The sequence below is a fragment of the Heliconius melpomene genome, chromosome 13 (genome assembly GCF_056956725.1).
Source record: "Heliconius melpomene rosina isolate 202511_hmr_F chromosome 13, ASM5695672v1, whole genome shotgun sequence".
NCBI classification, from domain to species: Eukaryota; Metazoa; Arthropoda; class Insecta; order Lepidoptera; family Nymphalidae; genus Heliconius; species Heliconius melpomene.
The window spans coordinates 17940874-17961945 of NC_140401.1; the positions used below are offsets into that span (position 1 = coordinate 17940874).

At 33.3% G+C, this 21072-nt stretch overlaps 1 long non-coding RNA gene across 1 annotated transcript in view; it reads left to right on the forward strand.

Annotated features, from left to right (window-relative positions):
• The window catches only part of LOC146533217 (uncharacterized), a 316872-nt gene extending 298936 nt beyond the window's left edge, over window positions 1-17936 (forward strand). The window contains exon 2 of the long non-coding RNA XR_014878650.1: window positions 16627-17936. This is a non-coding gene — a long non-coding RNA (uncharacterized LOC146533217). The remainder of the gene's footprint in view (window positions 1-16626) is intronic.
• The last annotated feature ends 3136 nt before the right edge of the window (window positions 17937-21072 follow it).

Sequence of the window (21072 nt, forward strand, 5' to 3'; positions counted from 1 at the left end):
ATCAAAATTATGGAACTTTTGATCAAGCGGAAATTATAGATTGAAGCACATCCTCTTATATGGAGGAAAGGTAAGCGAAGATTGTATGAACTCATTAAATAAAATAATTTTTAAGGGATTTGGAAACGGATAACACTCATATACTACCGATAATATATTAAAATTTTCTCTTAAACAAACTATTAATCAATTCGTAAGAAAAAAAATCCTTAAAAATAATAACATTCATCTAAAGCGATAAGGCGTGATTTTCGTCATTTTTTCTGGAAAATGATAGAACGCGTTCGCTAGCGACTATCGAGCATACTACATGAGGGCGGAGATACGAAACCCATTCCATATCGACGTACCAATTATGTCCCTGTGTAATTAATCTAAATTCCCTCGACAAACCCTCATTGAGGCAAAATAAACTTTACTTAATAGGAATAAGGTCTAAATTACATTTAACTCAGGAACATTCCCTAATAAAGTCCAGTGGCCGTAGAACCTACACTTTGTTTGGGATAATAGCGGTATTTAATGATATATCCCACCTTTAACTATAAGAGGTCTAAAAGATTTGAGAGTCAGAGGCGGTTAATGTATAATGTTAATGCTTTATTGATTTCAATGATCATTTTTTTACGATACTATTTTTTTATACTTCAATTACTGAGATACTGAAGGAAGCTCGCGAAAAGGACGAAAGGAGGAAGGAAGGAGGAATGAGGACCCCCCCGGAAGTGGAAGAGGTGAAAGAGGTATGGAGAGTCGTAGCGGTTGGCCCTCCGTTCTCTCTGGCTACTGCACTAAGAATTAAGAGAGAAAATATCAAAATTGAGCCTAGTGTACATCAAAGTACATAAATCTAGGGAATAGCTAATTCTCACAATATGGTTATCCATCCTGCTATATTAATTAATGGGAACAGAGTGTCTTAACAATAGGAGCCCTCTGCTGCTAGGTGCTGGATACAGTGTTGACTTAGAAATATTTTATATGATTAAGAAACACCAACAGAATAGTTAATGAAAATAGTTTTATATTTTTATACTAAATAGTAATACTATAATCCTTTTTCAATTAAACTTAAATACTAGGGATGTGTGTTGATTGAAATTCCAGTTTATATTTATTATTTAGCTGAAGAGTTTGTATGGTTGAACGCGTTAATCTCAAGAACTATTGTCTCTAATTGAAAAAAAATATCATTAGAGAGTCCATTTATCAAGGAAGGATAAAGAATAAATTATCATTACGTTTTTTAAATTTACTTTTTCCTTCACGCCATGTCGAAAGAAAGAAACCGAGAAGCTAGTGTTAAGACACTACGTTCGTTTTGAATTCCCTACTTTACGCCGATTTCTGGAGGCATTGCGTTTAATCTTGATACCAGAGCTAGGAAATGAAAAATACAAAATATTTCACTCTGCCGAATAGGAATTGAACCCACAACCGTCGTGTTTCCAGTCCCACGCGTATGCCCCTGCTGTACTACTCTCTAAATAATACAATAAATGTAATTTGGGATCATTCTGATAAATTGAAAACTCTACACGTATTGACACAATGGCGTGCGCTCACAGCGATACGATTTTGGTGAAAACAATGTATTGTGGTCAATTACCCGCTGCATTTAGGTTCTTTAGAGATTGACCGAATAATTTAGAAATGAGTTTGTGAACCTATTGTACAATATGAAGTTAGATTGTTTTAGGTACTTATTATATTAATATCAAACAACATTATTAAGTTGATTTATTAACTATATAAGACATCGCGGGGCAGCGTGTGACTGTGAACGCGACGGTTGTGGGGTCGATTTAGTGCTCTGTTAATCCAACAAGTGGGTTGTGTTCCGACACTAAGCATGCAATGTTTCTTAAATGTATGTAAGAAAAGTGAAGAAAGGAGACGATCACGATGTATCCCGCACTTAGCAGAGTAGGCAGGGGGAACCTGAGAACCTAATGTTAAGACACTTCTGTTCCCCACTTTCTGCCGAATTCTAGAGGCATTGCGCATTGCGCATTAACTAAACGAAACTACTGGACTTAGAAAATTGAAATTTGGTATCAAGGAGTGAAGAAAAGCACTATGAGAGAAGTTCTCAAAATCCCTACGGGGACGATAAAAGCCCAGATTCTCCATATTATAACCCGAAACAAAATTGCGTCTTAAATATATGTTTGTCCCTGTGTATACAAGGTAAATAGGATAAGATACTCTGTGAGTTGTAGGTAACACTGGGAACCTGCCGTTTGATTAATCGTCCGCCTTTAATGCCGCTTAATGTTATTGCTTCCGTAAAACTCTTGAAAACTGGAGTGATCACTTTGAAAGAACTCTCTCGAGAACAAGTGTTTCTTTGTGAAATGGGTTGAAAATGTAAATGGATGGTAGGTTAATATAGCAATAAGGTTTATTTTTTGCTTAGGAGTTTTTTGTATTTTTTTAGTTTTAAGTCTCAACACGGCCAACGCAATTAAATTTATTTATAGATTTTGTAGGAGCTAGACTGCCAAATTGCATGATGATAGAATAATATTTTTTTATTAAACTGTATGTATTTTTTTTATGCATTGTATTATACTTTTTTATATCCAGAGGTATATTAAAAACACGAATGTTGTGGATTCAATTCCCACTGGAAGGAATAAAATTTTCTCGCCCTGATAACGATGCAAAGCGCAGCGTTGAGTTCCTCCACTCATCATCTTAAGTGGCATTGTGTGCAATGCTCGGGGGAAAGTGGGAAACGGAAGTGTTCCGTGTGTGTGTCCCAAGTTCTCTCTGCCTACATTGCTTTGTACGAGACACAATGTGAAGTTAAAAAATATCTATATTAGATCATCTAAGCTAGTTTAGATAGCTTAGATAGCCAATTTCTTATTCGCCGAATAGTTCCCGAAGCTGTCAGGGAGCGAACACTGCAGGCGATATCAGATGGAAGATTTACCGAAGGATTGGCGCGAGGCGGACTAATGGATTCAGATTTATCCGTAAAAAGGCTTTTTCACATTGATTTGGCTTATTTTGCTTTTGTTGTCTCAAGTCTGTCTTAGAGGCAAATAGGCCAAAGACTTTGTAGGATAGGTAAAGATGCAGTGTTTTCCGTTTTTAAAACATTATGCCGTATAGAGTACAGCCTGAACGCTGCACGGTGTCTCAGCAAGCTTGGTTAGAACGTTACTTATAATAGTTAATTTAGAAAAAAAAAATTTTCAAATATTTGTTTAAGTTACATGAACTAATTGCTACTTCAAGATTAGGCGCGCCCTTTGCTTTTGTTAGGAAATCTCTTAATGGGCTTAAAATCGGTCACAGAAATTCAAAACCGACAATTAAAAGAATAGCAGAAGAAGAGAAAGACGCTGTATCTAACTGTAAGCGCGACTATTGTGGGTTCGATTCTCACTAGTAATATTAATATGGGTAATGATTTATTTTCAATTGCTCGCTGTTTTTTTAGCTTCACTCTGAATCCCGCATATAGCAGGGTAGGCAGAGGCCGTTCCCCACTTTCCGTCAAATTTTCACATTCGAATTATCCTCGCTAATAACACGATGACGTGATGTTGAGTGCCCCCAGTAAACACGCAATATTCCTACAATTGGGCAGTGCGTGTAGAACGGAGTGTTTCTGAACAATAGAATCCTTCTTCATATATAAAAAAGAAATAAAATATAGTAAATTTAATTCCAGTCAATATGATGTGTCCACAATGTCGCAATCCTTGTACTGAACGAGTCTATTAGTTTATCTAAGAGGCTTTCTTTGTTATTACTTTTTATTTATATATTTTCAGAGGTAGCATCAAAAAAATGAAATGAATATTAAAAAGCTTTTAATAGATCTTATTTTAATATGGATGGACGTATAAGAACACATTATAAAACATATTTTATGTATTATATGGCGTGGGATGTGCCTGAATGGATACGATGCTCGAATTTTCTTTGGTGGTGGTTGTGGCGCAGAGGCACAAGGGTACAACTGCAAGCACGATGGTTCGATTCCCACTCATGAGAATGAAGTATTTAACAATTCCATTTCTTCGTCCTGGTTACGAGGCTATGCGCGGCGTTGAATTTCACTCAACACTCAATGTCTCCAGAATTCAGCGGAGAGTTGTGAACGGAAGTCGTACGTTGTCTTAATACTAGGTTCCTAGGTTGCCCAGGTTGCCTTAGCTTAACCTACTATGCTAGTGTAGTAAAAATAAAACATTTTTGTTTGCATTTTGGGGCAGACAAGAGAGTCTAATCTATATTTAAATAAAACTATATTTTTGTTCCCTTATGTGGAAAATCAGTATCGATCTGAAAACAGTGCCGTGCAGGTGCAGGTAAGCCATTTCACAGTTGCGAGGCGCAACAGATTTGGGCGGAAAGAGGAGAACGGAGTGTGTTAACACTAGGTTGATAGGTTAGACAGACAGCCTCTCCCAACACTACGCAGGAAAAAATATTATTCATATATCAAAAAACAAAAATACAATGTAGCTCAATAAGAAATGAATAGAAAGATATTTAAATCATATTTTCGCCAAAACTTTTGTCTTTTAAAAATAGTTTTTCGATCTACCACGAAGTTACTTCAGTATGAAATTTTTATCAAAACTAAAACTAATTTATTCCGTTGTCGTCGAAACTTTAACTTAATTGCAAACTTTCAAACGGAGAAAAAATGGTAAAAGCTCCTCTTTTGTGTCGGAATATATAGTTTAGGAGTATACGGTTATTTAGACCAAGTGGTTAGTATTATGAATTTTAAATAGTTTAAAAATATATAGATATTTTATATAATGCCTACATTCATCAGTTAGGTTAGCTGTTTGTTAGCGACTTAGCGAGCGCCTACATCCTATAAATAAGTCCTATGCAAAATTTGAGATTCCTAGCACATGTAGTTTCTGAGATTTCGTGATGAGTGAGTGACCTTTCAATTATATATGTATAGGTATATAGGTATATAAAAATAAAAACGAAGTACATACTATGAAAACAAAAAAAATAACTTTTTTTAAGCGCTACGCCGCGTGATGCGTTATACGTATGTTGAGTAAAATAGTAGCCTGAATATGTTTGAAGCTCTTAGTCTAAAAAAAAATTATTTAACAGTTTTGCATAGGATTACATAGTCGGAGTCAGGAACTTTGTGATCACATCTTGGTCTCAACTCGTCAGGACTTGGACTTGGACTTGGACCCAGTATTAATACTATTATTTTTTTAGAAAACAAATATTTTAACGTAGCGGGATTAGAATAACGCACATTTTTCTGTTTTTTTTTTCTTTTTTACTTTTTATAAAAAAAAACTTTAGAGAATAATAAACTTAACGTTTATGTGTTTGATGCCTATTGATGTTTTATATTGTTTATGAGGAATGAATAATTATTACTTTCTTGTCCTGGACAGTCGACAAGCAACGGTAGAAACGAATTAAGCAATGCATGCGAAACGGAGTGTTTTAACACTATGTTGAGAAATGCGTGAAAATAAAAAATACAATAATAAATATTCGCCTTGATTGCATTTAACCGATGTTAAACCACAGCGTAAAAATATAAAAATATAAATTGAAAATTCGTGACCTATTAATCCAAAGAACTGTATTTACATGATCGTTATAAAGAGTTTATTCAAATGAATAGGAAATTAAATGTTGAAATAATTTCGACCTCGGCGGAGGGGCAGAGGCGTGTGACTGTTATGTGGCGTTGCCGGCATACAGGTTAGGTGGCGAAGCACAACCTTGCACTTTGTCTTTAGAGTTTTAAATGGGAAAAAAATCCGGCTGCAAAGAACCGGTGTTTTTCGCCTGATTCTTATATATTTGTAATTTTTTGCGAAGCCAAAAATAGCAATAAAATAATAATCGATATTTTTCGAGTGGGGCATCAAACTACACAACTTTTTACGTTCATTATAAACAAATATATAACACGGGAAATAGCGTTATATTAAAAAAAAAGAAAACAGATTCGTTACAACGAAACTAATGTAGAAATGACATATGTACATACATATCTGCCGTTTGTAAAGACCTAGGTTTCAAACGCCTAAAGAGCTGTATTTATGGCAAGGATAGCAATATAGGTCATCTAAAGCTACGCTATTTTGAACTTTAGTACGTAGGTTTTAGTGTCGATTTTAGATATCCTTGTAAAGTAGTGACAAATTAGTTAGTATTGCCAAGTATTCTGTAGATATCATATGTTAGTGACGTCGCTTCTGTACATTTTGACTGAGTTTTTGTGCACTTTTTCTTTTAATAAATTATAAAATAAAATAAAGAGATTGTTGTTGAACAATCCATTTATCGAAGACGGCTGTAGGATATATTATATCATGTTAAAAAAAATACATACTATAAATATTATACTATGTTTGATATTTATAGTATGTATTTATGTATTGATTCTACTGCACCTGTAGTCTGTCTTTAAATTAAAATATGTAATAAAATACTTAATTGTCAAATCATTTATGATCTATAATTAATAAAAATATCTTAAGCTTCAAGCTATATCTCGCATATAGCAGGGTAGGCAGAGATAACCGAGTGTTAAGACACTATTCTCTATTTTCCGCGAAATAACGTTTAGAAGAAATATTCGAGGCATTAACAGTTGAGTAGCTGAATTCAACGTAACACTTTATCTCGTTACCATAGCGAGGAAATAAAAACATTTGATTGCCCCATGGTGGACTCAAACCCACAACCCCTCACGCTTACAGCCAGATGGCCTCAATTGTATAATATTAAAAATATCCAACAAAATAAACTTATAATTTCTGTCGCAAATACAAACTGGCGGCAATACGTAGAACACTCATGACTATCATTAACTCGTGTAAAATGAAACACGCGGCTAATGTCACATTGCAACTTTATACCATTTGTGAAGTAATCACAGCTCAGATGCAGAATATGACCAATGTACCTTGAATTGGGGAATATGGAAGTGGCATACGTATACCTGCACAGTGTGACACTCCATTATTATTTGCGCTCACAGTCACACACTATGCCACCGGCCCACGAGAGGCGGAATACAACGCCGGCAGCGCTACATCTCATTGCTAGCCACATGGCACTTCCACAGTATTTTAAGTTAGAAACGAAACACGGAATGAACAGTTTATACTGTTCATTTCTCGTAGCTTGAAGCCATACGCTTAATAACTTATTACAATGTGTAAATATCAACTACCCTGAGAATCTTTTTTCTTAAAAGTAGGTTCCCAGGTTCCTCCTTCCTACCATGCCGTGTGCGTGATACAGCTTAAAATTAAAAAACAAATATTGATTTTGTTTGTTTATTTTTCCCCCTTGTGAATGAGCAGCATTATTTTCAAAAGGAAAATATAGAATAGAGTGACATAATGAAATTTAGAAAAATTAGACAAAATGCATCACATTTCAATATAAATTGGGTGTTTTGGAAATATCCTACTAGTACCTACAGATAGACAAAAGGAGTTTAGATTCCATTTCACGGTACATCGCACGACGTATCTTAGAACGTGCTTAGCTTTTTTTTTCTTATAGTTGTTCTATAGTGAATAGAAAACTAACCTCTAGTCAGTTAGTTGGTCTGTACTTTTTTTAGTTTTTGCTTTCAGAATATTTTTCAATCTTGCTCAATTTTAGAGACATCGAATGAATTGGAGATAAACAAATTCTAATAGAATATAATTATATTTTTTTCCTAGGATCTATCTATATATATTATATTGTAAGAAACTATTGGAAATATTAAATAAAGTGGGAAAGGTAATGAATTAAAACAAGGCTTCAAATAATTATTAAATAACCAAAGGGAATTATCTAGCAGTCTAATAACAATACCCGGTTCTAAAGAATTCATCGGGCAGAGTGACGTTAGCAATCTTTTTCTTTTGGTCGTCGTTGACAGTCCATAAAGGTGCCAGCCAGTAATTAGAGTCGTCCTTATATAACCTCTATGGTCATTATTTCTAACAATATATATGAAATACTAGTGGGCCCGGACGCGGCTACGCCCGCCAAAATATAAGCCTAAATAATTAAAATAAGTTAAAAAATAATAATAAGTGGAGATTTATTATTAGAAAAAATATCTGAGTAACCGAAATGAACTAACAAAAGAAGTAAAAGTAACTAAAGGAAATTCTTAATTCTAAACATTTTTCTATATTAAATAATTATTAATTTTGGTGAACAATATTAAATAAAATCCCAAATGATTAAAATTACGATATTTTAAGTGTATAACATCGGTATAGATAACCGAACTGAGATAAATTAATTATAAGCAGCAAATAATTACTTAAAAATTAACAGTAATTCGAAAATATATAAAAATTTACAAAATCATCAAAGTCATCAAGACAGAGTTACTTTCGAATTTATAATATAGGTATGGATGAAGAGTGTGTGGATGTTTGTTCCACTTTCACCCAAAAAGTACTTAACAGATTTAGATGAAACTTTACAGTAATATAGCTTCTACATCGGAATAACACATACACAATTGTTTATGTAAAGATTTAGTATAATTTGGCTATAATATAAAATTCTATCATAACAAAATAAGTATAAAAATAAGAAGCTGCGTTCGGATCGTTAGTATAGCATAGAACACAATAGATGTATATGTACGAGTAAGTCGGTATATACGAGTATATATAGTGAACTAACTCAAAAAGTTCTTTGCTCCCATAGAGAATAAAGCAAGCGAGTTCGAATCTAAATTCGCCGGCGCGTCCCCCTGGGGTCCCCCCGGGCCCGGCCGCGGTGCATCAGGATTGAACACGATCGGGAAGAAAATTGTTTAAGTGATGTCTTTGTGCTTTAATATCGATGTCGATAGTGAGGAGTGTTTTATATATTTATCGCAAATGTGAACATTTAGGAAAGTAAAATATTTTGTTTAGAGAACATATGTATAATTTATTTCCCTTTACATTAAATTTTTATACGTTTTCTACAAAAAAGGTTCACTTTCTTCCTCTGTATTTACAGCCCATTTAGAAAATATATTACTAGGACATACTTAAAAATATTAATACCAATATTCTAAGTAAAAATAACTATATAAAAAAATAGTCGAAATATCAATGTCCACATAGAGGCTGGCGTCGCGCACGGCACCGTACAGCGTCTGACTGTGCCTTTACTGTTGCGGGTCCGAATCTCAATCAGGCGGATGATTCATTTCTATTTTCGTTTCCTCCTCTCGCTAACAAGGCGAAGCGAATACTGTGAGAAAGAAATATTTTAAAACTACATTCCGTTTGCCTATCCTGCCGTATGCGGGATACAGCGAGAAGCTATGAAAAGAAGTATCGACATTCTCAGTAAGTAAGACCATTGCCATGACTACAGACCACCGCACTGCGCCCAGAGCTAATGTTAACTAAACGTGGAAGTTAATGATATGTTTTTTCGTACTCTCACATTCAAAAGAAAAATTCAATACGAGTTTCTTTTTTCTATTTAATTTGTTCTCTACTTCGCTACAAGTTGTCTTGTTATAACTTGTATTTCGATGTAGTATGTAGAAGTAGTAGACGTACTTTGCTTTCTTGAATATGTATATTTAATTTTTACTTTACTTTTGTTAGTAATGTTATGAAAAAAATCTGGTGAATGAATTCTGTTCTTACGAAGTACCTATTATTATATCGAATATTTTTTATAGGGGCTGTCGTAGGGCAACGGCGTAATGTCTTACTGTATACGCGACGATTATCGGTTCGATTCCCACTCGGGGGATTGAATTCATTACACGATGTGTTGAATATTTGACGATGACTAGTCTCCCCCTGTTTACTCTGTCATATCGGGGATGCAGCGTGAAACTAAAATGTATGTTCTATTTTACAGACATAAAGTATAGCGTTAGGTCCGCAGAACAAAATGAAATGTTTTTCAAGGTCCTGATGTTAAGAGTAGATGCGATCTATGAAGACACATCTCGACTCTGGATTTCTAGACCCACAAATATTTCCCCTATCAATCAACAGTCAATATTTCAAAAATTGGAAAGCAAGCGTGGAGAACGGAGTAGCTTGACACTAGGTCCTCTCTTTCTACCCTTATATTGATAAGAGATAGAGAGAGAAACTTAAAAAAATGCTAAGCTAATCGTATAAAGTCGCAGGCAGCAGTAATGTATAATACTCGTATAAATCAATCCATCAAAATCCAACGCTCGTCTATCTCAGAAGTTACAAGACAGATGTGGCAAAGTTTTGCAAATAGATTCCAGTAAGTATTTGGGTTAGTATAATAAAGATTTTAATCATTTTTTTTATACTCAATTGTTTTAGGATTTAATCGGTTTGAGGAATATTTAGGAGTTCGATTCCTACTTACAGTATAGAATTATTTTTGTTTTCTTTCTTTCTTTGAGTTCATTTTAAATTTTGAAATTTAGCACATTATATTTAGCAACATATCAGGGCACGCATTTAGCTACTCTTTAATACGGGGTATAGTAGAATATTCTCTTTACCATAACGGTTCCTTTGATGAAATATTAAATACATCGCCATTCCTGATCGCCACACCGTATAATAAATGTGTGAATACTCTGTAAATGACCACCCTAGTGTTATGTTTAATATTGAACGGAACTTGGGAAACGAAGCCAAGCGCGGCGTTCAGTTTCGGCACTCGTCGCGCAATGGCTTGAGAATTCGCTGGAAAGTGGCGAACGGAAGTGTCTTAATGGAAACGGAGTGTCTTAGGCCCCCATGTTCCCTCTGCCTATCCTGCTATGTGCCTTCAATTCCTGCTCAAAAAAGAGAAGAAGCATCACGTTTTTGTTTTCCGGGATGGGCAGAGGTAACCTAATATTAAGACAGTTCGTTTCCTACAATCCACTCAATTTTCGAGACACTGCATGCTAATTAGTGTAAGTTAACACTACGCTTTATCTTGTTACCAGAGAGAGGAAATTAAAATAATTCATTTCTTCGAAGGGAAACTGAACTGTCTACTTACGCCTTTACAGTCAGATATTGTGCCACTTCGCTACGACAACCTCTAAACTATATACAAATAATAATCAAAATAATGTATTTACTTACATACACACATAAATCAATATAATTAGAAGTTTATCTATTAACAACAGATTTATCTTAGAGTATAACCGAAATTTGTTAACATTTAATTTAATAGTCATAAATCTATAAGCAACGACGTTAACTACTTAATATGATATATTGCCTATATAATAGTGTATAAATGAGTTTAAAAGTTAAGTGGCGTAGTGACATTTAGGGAAATCACTCGTCGGTAAGACATAGAGCGGCGTTAAGTTTCGTTATTGGATGCGGTCGGAAAGTAAAAAGTAGTTTTTATAACTATTGGGCTTTTTGGCGTTCTTCGACTTAGATACGAAGAAATAATGTAAATATGTTATGTATATTATCAAGTGTGTTGAGTGTAAGTAAATTAGAGATAGGAGTCACGTGGCAGTACAATCACGTTGAGTTTGTTGAAAAAAAGACCACTTTTTTGCTAAATTTTCAAGGCAATGCGTCGTGTTGAGTTTCGAAGCTTAGCGCCGCCTTTTGTCTTACCAACCAAGAAATTTAATAAAAATGTAGTCGTTCCTTTTTTAGAAATTAAACTTAAGTAGTTTAATAAATAACCAAACGACTTAAATATCAAAATCTCCCTAAATTCGGTTCTAATTATAACCGAGTGTAAATAAAACTCCCCATTCTTTTCCCATGCGACGCGGCAGTCCCGGCGCCCATATATCAAAGTAAAAGAAAGTGTAGAGTAAGCCGCGTCAATGAAAATGATTTAAAATTTAATTATGAACCGATGTGATTTAACGCGACAGTTTTTAATTATTTTTCTTTGCTTCCATTTCGTTTTTTTGTCTAGTTAGTATGCTATCGTATAACCAAGGCACTTGAGCGGTGGAACCTAACGCCGCGCTTTGTCATGACTCTTGGTGTTGATTTTTGGGGAATGAGTTAATTAAATTTTCTAACTAGTGTAATGATTTTATATAAATAGTTTTTATATTTACGATAATTTGTTATAGAAAAATGTAAATCAACCTCTTTGTTTAATAAAAAGATATATTTGAAAATTTATACATAGAACTAGCGCGACGCTTGATGTGTTGAAAATTCTGATGCGCATTATTAGATTTGGAGCTGAAGAGGAAAGTGGTCCTCTAGAATAAAATATTGTATTATAATTTAATATATACATTGTACAAGCCTAATGGTATCTAGCCCTGGAAGAAGTATAAGTTCTGTAAAAGTCCTGAGATATAAATTGTAGAAGCCTAATGTTATTTAGCCCTGGAAGAAATATAAGTTCTGTAAAAGCCTCGAGGTGTTTGATTTCTTTACATATCAGAAGCGGGATCCACGCCACGCGCCACGCACCACAAAGTGAGGTACGTACAACAAAAACATGGAAATCAAGTTTTCCACTGCTAGCTTTTGTAGATATTATTGATCAGAGAGCTTTTGATTGAAAATTTAGTCACTTTAAGAGTTATTATGCATTTTATTAGAATAGTATGAAGATAAAGTATATTTTAAAGAATACTATGAAGATTAAAGTGTAATTTATAAAATAGTATGAAGATTAAGTATATTTTATAGAATAGTATAAAGATTGATACACGGCTAAGGATGCCGTAGATGAATTAGTGGTCAGCGTGCCACAGAAGAATGGTTAGAATACCATAGATGAATTAGTGGTCAGCGTGCCACAGAAGAATGGTTAGAATACCATAGATGAATTAACGGTCAGCGTACCGTAGATGAATTATCGGTCAGCGTGCCGAAGATTGATGATTGATATTATGTATTTAGAGTAAGAGCCTGCTTGCTCGAGGCTGGTGGTGGCCTCGGTATGTCGGGCGTAGTAGTAAAGTAAAACATTAAGTAAGCGCCTGCTCGTGACTGATGATTGCGGCAGTCAGGCATAGTGTGTAGTAGTCTTTGTAAGTAATGTATGCTTAAATTATTATGTTTGTTTATTAATATTGATTATTTTAGTATTTTTTTTTTTCTTTTGATTGATTCTGATTTATTTCTTGACATTTTGACGATCCATTTTAAATATTTTTTGAATGACATTTAAAAGAGAATGCTTTTGAATTGATAATTTATAAATACACCAATTAATTTATTAAAATTATTAGTTTTTAATGACATTTGTTGCATTAATTTGAGGGAAATGGAGTCGGATGCTGAGACGCACCCTAGAGGAACCACCCAGTGGAATGATGGCAATGACAAACAAAAAAGGAATTTATCGAAAATGCAAAACTTCGAGATCTTCGCGGCCGTAGGAGTGATTTACATCTTCTGATGAGCGGTTCATCTGATGTGATAAAGCGCTTCGGTGACATAAAGACAAGCAAAGGAACTTTTTACTGGTATACAAAAGCAATGTTTAGATTTATAAATTTCTGTATAATAGATAAAAATTAAAGTTAAACTTTAGTTACTGGTATTATAAAAGTTAATAGATCACATTTAAATGTAATTCCGCAGTTCGTGTGACATATAGAAAATTGGCTTACATAAGTAAATGAGTGTATAAATTTTGCTCGTTTGTTTATAATGGGTCTTGTGAGGAAATAATTCGTATCTACAAAAAGTTTAATAAAGTGCTTTGAGCGAAATTATGATCAGTTTCTCAAAGAAATGAAAGCTAATACTAGACAATAAAAAAAATATACATCAATATTTCTGTAATAAATTACCCTTAGCTTTACTTTTAGATCTGGTTAAAACGAAAGAAAAAAGCTATTTTCTGTATTAGGATACTCGATAAACCTATTAGAAATGTAAAAAAACCAGAAGATTTATTGATTTATCTCAGATATCATGCATTAAAAGTAGAAAATTAGTCTCACTCGGGTATCGGGTCAGGATTAGGATCAGGATCAGGATCAGGTACCGTCAGTGTCATAAATATCATAGGTCATAACAGTGTTAGTTTGGTCTGCTAGTTCAAAATTTTATATATTGAAAGATATATATTTTTTATGTATCAATTATTGTGGCAACAAATATATTAAACAAGATAAATAGAAACACGATAACAAAGTCACAGCATTAGGTTCTGCCACCAGTGTAGTACCACCTACAAGTTTCGACATTTTTTATTTCCAGTATATAGTTATATATCGGGTTGGGGTGATTGGAATAAATTAATTAAATTTGTTTCTATGTACATAAGAGTTTATTAGCATACACACGTTACAATTTTATTATTAGCATAATTACAATATGTACAGACGTTGCAAGTTATGTGTAAATTAGAGAAACGACAGTCACAATTAATGAATCATCTCACTTTGTTGTCTTTTAGCGTTATCCAGTCTGCTTTGATTTATAGCAATTATTATTATCTTACGTTGGTTTTGTATTCACACGTATTCACTATTTTATTCTTTGTACGAGGCTGTCAATTAATTATAGACATCTGTCGGGGGTCATAAAAATGAAACGCTATGTTTAAAAAGGTAGTATATTGTCTTTACATATATTTTTCTCCAGTTCCAAAATATATTATTTAGTACAAAATGTATATTTATGTATTCTGCCATTTTCTTTATGGCAGCGAATTGAAACGCACATAGAGCGAGTGTCAATATCTGCATTTCTTAAGCTCATAAATTTAATAAACATGTAAACTAAGACTAGTAAACTTGTTAGTTTCTCTTCACCTCTTGGACCTCTGTCCAGGGGTTTACTTACCTTTTGAAAATTCATCTGATGACTAGGCAGGCGTTAGTGCTCTAGTTGTAGATGAGATTTTACTGCATTAAAATATGGCGTTCCGCGTTTGTTGCTTACCTTGTCTTAGTCAAATTTGTCACGAAGATAGATGTTTACTCTCTTACGAACTCGAAACTTTAACAATTGGTAGCTCGTAAAAGATCGCAATTTGTTTGCTGGTAACTGTAAATAATAATAACTGCTACGTACGTAGTTATTTAAACGCGATTTTGTTCCTCTTATGACAACATGGTGGTCACAATTTAGTGTATTTTCATTCTGGGACCGCATCGTCAACGTAGACTTAGAAACAATGTTTATACGTTGAAAATTACATTTTTAGCCGATTCAATAAGTTATTTTGCAGCAATTTTGTCTTACAAACGTGCTTCATATTAACATAACGTTTTTATTCATAAACCAATTCTAGTCATTAAGCGTAAATGGGCAATAAAGATTTCTAAATTTATTTATAAAAATTAAAGTATCTCAAAAGAAATATTTTTTAGGAAATTACTAGGGAAGTTACATAGGACTAAAAAAATAGTTTTTGTAGCATTGTGTATACGTTAAGAAATAATACGGAAAATTATTTTTTTTATCTATATAAATCATAGTTTTTAAAATTTGATTTAGCCGTCGAAATTACTCGTCCTTGATATATATATATGTATTTTTTTTACCTAAATTCAGTAAATTTCAATTGCGAAAATTTGAGGAATTTTCGGAATCGGTTCTTTAACGAGTAAATTTTACAACGCAAAGAATATTTGATGGTTTAAATGACTTTTATGTAAATATAGTTCAACAGATGATCGTTTCGAATATTTCAGCCACAGCCAACTCTCCTTGCATGTCGTTCCGTGGCATGGTTAGGGATTGCTGTGTTTAGGTCGGTCTTGAATAGTTCAGGGAACATGTTGTTCTACTTAATTAAAATTGGAATTCTCATATTGGATGATTTTAAAATAAAAAAATAACTTTGTAAAATCGTTATAGTGTTTCTCATGAGGTTATTCTTTACATTACATAAGAATTTATTTACTACTAGTGGGCCCGTCCGGGGCTACGCCCGCCTGAAATAGAAATATTAATAAAGGAATTGACAACTAAAGATTCAGTCAGTTCAGTAAAACACTTGTATAAAATAACTGTTACGGCAATTAGCAAATTTGTCGAACTAAATACTTTAAATTGGCATAACTTTTATTTTTTTTGTTTATGAACCGATTGTAATAAAATAAACCCTATATGTTTTCGGAAGCTTGCCAGAACCCAATAGAAGTGAAAACCACATTTAAATCGGTTAAGTCGATTCTGAGATAACAAACGCACAGACAAACGGACAAATAAACAAAAATTTAAAAATAATTGTTTTGGGTTCTATTAGGTTAATAACATTTTTTTAAAAAAATATATTTTTCAAGTAAAGACCGAACCATTTACGATTTCATTATGAGTATGTATGTGAAGTAATTGTTATAACTCAACTGCAAAATTGTTATTATATATATTTATTTTTGATGATGCCAATAGCTCGACGCTGTATTCCTATCGAATGTAACGTTCTCAATCCAAACATTATATAAGCCCAGCTAGATGCACACTACTTGGCTCTGTAATATCGTTGATCCTTTTACTTTTCTGAACGTACTGTTATGGATTTTTTTTTACATACTTATCAACATACATCTATTGTGTTAATTAAAATTGCTTAATAATATTTCCTAGGTATCCTTATACCTAGACCTAGACCTAGACATATTTAAGTTTTTGTATCCTTTTCTTTACAAATTAACGTGACCGTATTTATATATATTTGTTGACATTAGAAATTATATTTTATTATAATTAATAATTCTATACAATATAATAGGATATATTACGTATGTGTATAAGGATATAAAGCAGCGGTAGGCTACCGATTGACATACACTTACGAGTGCACCTTAAGGTAGCCTGGCAGAGATCGCTTAGAGCGATAAGGCCGCCTGCTGTGCATTTTCTTATGTTAAGCATTTTCTTTTACTTCTCTTTATTTGATGATGGGCAAAGTATTTCGTAGGATATTTGTAATTATAGCGGGTATCATTACAGGAGTTTCAAATATAAATACGCTATGCTTATTATTTTATATATTTAGAAGTGAAATTAAAGTTCAATAACGAAACTGACAGATAATAATAGGTAACAGCAAGAAAATAAGCTTAATAATGTAGGTAAAGAGTGCAATATACGCAGAGATAAACAAGCATGTAGCCAGTGGACATAATATTTATATTTGTGTGTATGATTATTGATATTACTTTGAGTTGAAACTAAACTTTATATTACATATTCCTTTACTTGCTCAACTTTTATTACTAAAATGTTTAAAGTGTTCATAATCTCAGGATATGCGTACAGACAAACGCAAGGAGACATAAACCGACAAAACCGACAGACATTTTAACAAAACATCTTTTATTTATTGATAGATTTTCTCGTATTTTTTCCACGCAGCGATAAGTTACAATTTCGTTATATGTACATATGGTTAAATTTCTGAGAGAACTCCAAAAGTCTTCTGGTCTCAAAAGTAATTATTTTTTGTAAATTATATGTTAAGTCTAGTATCTATTGCGCATTTTGTTATAATATGATTGTACTAGCTCCATAAGACGCAATGGCTTAATTAGTTGTATTTGTTGAAACTAGTGATGTCAAGTAGGCTGCGGCAATATCAATACATATATTATTTGTAATCGACCGAATGTAATGAGTTTATAATAATACATGGTTGATTTTAACTGTTTTTGTGAGTAGTCGTGCATCGGGAGATTGCACGAAGTCGGATGGCCGAATGTAATGATTTTATATAAATAGTTTTTATATTTACGATAATTTGTTATAGAAAAATGTAAATCAACCTCTTTGTTTAATAAAAAGATATATTTGAAAATTTATACATAGAACTAGCGCGACGCTTGATGTGTTGAAAATTCTGATGCGCATTATTAGATTTGGAGCTGAAGAGGAAAGTGGTCCTCTAGAATAAAATATTGTATTATAATTTAATATATACATTGTACAAGCCTAATGGTATCTAGCCCTGGAAGAAGTATAAGTTCTGTAAAAGTCCTGAGATATAAATTGTAGAAGCCTAATGTTATTTAGCCCTGGAAGAAATATAAGTTCTGTAAAAGCCTCGAGGTGTTTGATTTCTTTACACTAGGTAGGAATCTAAAATAACCTGTTCACCCGAGTGGGAATCGCACCTATAAGCGTAGCGTATATTCTTCAGACGCTGTGCCGCTGTGATCTTCAGTGGCGGAAACTAACGCCGCGCTTTTTTTGTTACCAGAGGGATAATTAATAATAAACCATTCACGCCTATATAGATTATACAGTCGACACTTCCGCTCCTTCAAGATACCCTCAACTTCTTATAGATTACTGCTTCAAAATCTTTAGTTATTTTCTTGTCATGAATCTAAAATACAACTGTTGTAGGAAAAGTCAAAATCTAAAAGTGTATTGCATTCAGCTGTCGCTCCCCAGTCGTCAGTTTTCTATTGAAAATCAAAACATCTTAAGTTTCTTCTAAAAAGTTGGCAATACTACAAAGAAGCAGCTTCACAAGTTTAAATAATTTTTAATGTATTTTATCTTTTTTATCTTTTTTTTATCTTTTTATCTATATTTATTTTTATAGGTAAAATTTCTTCCATATTGTATCGAAAACATATATTGTATAGAAATAGACAAAACCAAAAGATTATTAGTAAAATAAATAAGAATAAATCGTTAATACATGAATGCGATTAATCAGAACTGGTCAACCGAGTCAACACGGACAGCCCTATTTGAGTGTTAGTTTAGTGGTGGTGTCACATGGCGTCGGCTTAATATATTTTTTATAACTTCACGCTGTATCCCGCGTATAGCCGGGTAAAGGGAACCTACTGTTAAGACACTCCACACTCCGTGAAGCTGATTTAATTTTAAATATTATTCTTTATATTAAAATTAATTATATATAGAAGTTTTGTTTCATCGTTTTCAGAGATGGATGGATGGATTTTTTATTTACTTGATTTTTGCATTACTGTACTAAAGAAAGTAATATATCTAAGACCATAATTATTAGACAAAAAATAAATATTCTTCAAAAGTATATATAGTTCGTTAGCCAAACAGAACCTAATCTCAAGGCAACATATTGTATGTCTAGTGGCGTAACTCAACGCCACACTTTGTATGCTACGATGTTATCGATATAATTACAATAATATAATAATTTTCTTCTTCCGAGACGGCGATATGTAATCCCAGCGCCATCAAGTTATCAACAGTGCTCAAAGTTTAAGAACGGATTCGTTGATAACTTATCATAACCCGAATTATTGGTATTCGGCCAATACTAGAAGTTCTTAGTGAGTTTATATTGCATTATACATATATATGTATGTATTGAGACCGTAGCTCAAGAACTCAGTAGAAAGTGGGGAAAGGAGGTATCTTAATGGAACAGAGCGTCTTAACACTAGATTCCCAGGTTCCCTCTGGCAAAAAAATATAAATATTTTTTTGTTGGTTGTCGTGGCGCAGTGAGACAGCATCTGACTATCAACACGGTGGTTGTAGGTTAGATTACCACTTAGTAAAATTATTAAGTTAAGTTATTTTTATTTTATTTATTTTTAATTACCCACTCTGATAGAAAAAGCGCGGCAAAGTGCTTCGTTACTCTACACGCAATGTCTCGAAAATTGGGCGAAAAGTGGGCCACGGAGTGTTTTAACACTATGCCGACACAAAGCGGCGTTTATTTACGCATAAAACAAAAAAGAACTAAGAAAACTAACATACGACATAATAGATTGTAATCACGTTTACCCTTTAGGTAAATCTGTTCTCACATGAAAATCCTCGAATCACACTTCTGACATTCATTTTCATGAGCGAAAAAATTTGGGTCTTTTTTGACAGATGTCACTCTGTCAATTTATCTAAAGAAAGTACACGTAAAGTATTTTAGCGTAACCGTACGTATTATCTTGGAACTGGATGGCCTTCAACACTTGGTTGCAAAAATTATTTGGGTTTTTTATGGTTCCAGACCTTAAAAGAAAAAAAAAACGAAACTTTGATAGGATTGCACTGCTGTTTGTATGTCAAGACTATTTATCTCCAGATTATGTGGAAGTATCAAGCTAAAATTTATAACAAATATTTAATAAGCTTCTAAGTCAACGCAATCAAAACATACGAGCGTTTATGCATCGTTTTTGTTTGAACAGCACAGAATATTTCATACATATATGAGATATACAGACAGACAAACCTAATATCAAATGAAAACAAAGACTTAATAGTACACTACAAATCTACAAATCTTTGTTTTCATTGCGTGCGTAATATTATTTTAGCAGAACACGCAGAGAAAACAAGACAAGAGAGACATTGCGTGTTAAGCGGCGGAACTCAACGCCACATTTTGTCTACCAAAGCGCAAGAGTGAATTATTTTAGCTTCACGCTGTATAGCAGCGTAGGCAAAAGAAGTGAGAAACCTAGTGTGAAGATACTTCGTTCCTATTAAGACACTTACTTTAGGTTAATCATTCTCCCAAGTGGAAAATTAAATCAGATTCAACCATTGCGTTACAGTCCAACGCTGTTCCACCTCAGTTACTCATACGTATGAAATTCCGTCAAGGCGAATGAAATTCCAATTTTATCCCAAATATAACCCAAAATTATTAAATACAAATTGCAGGATATGAACCCATATACCGTACTAAACTACCATGAATTTGTAAATCGTTTAGGTAATCGAGGATAATTTGTGTGCTTCTTAAGGCCTGTTAAATAGCTGTTAACCTAATTTCGTAATGTCTCACATGAGTCATGGCATCGGAGTAGTTGCAGTTGCTATTAAATATTCAGAGTTGGTATAATAATTATGTTACGGTTAGAATGGTTAATTATCATTATTAATAATTCACTTAATATGTGACGGCATGTATTTCTTTTATACATATGTATGTATTACAATACACTATATAGACATACTATATTTTTATTTAATCGTTAAGTGTCATAACTGGACTGGTGGTGTGTTCGATTCCCGCTCGAGGAAATTAAATATTTATTCAAGCGTTGTTACGAAAACGTTGGATACCAGCTTACTCTGCTATGACGTCAGTTGGTCATGTACACAAGTTTACTGGTATAGAGTCAACTTACATATTACAAGGTTCAAGAGAACAATAAACGTCCCTACGTTTATTTGACTGATTGATCAAAATAGATAAGATATAATTTGTATTACTAATTTC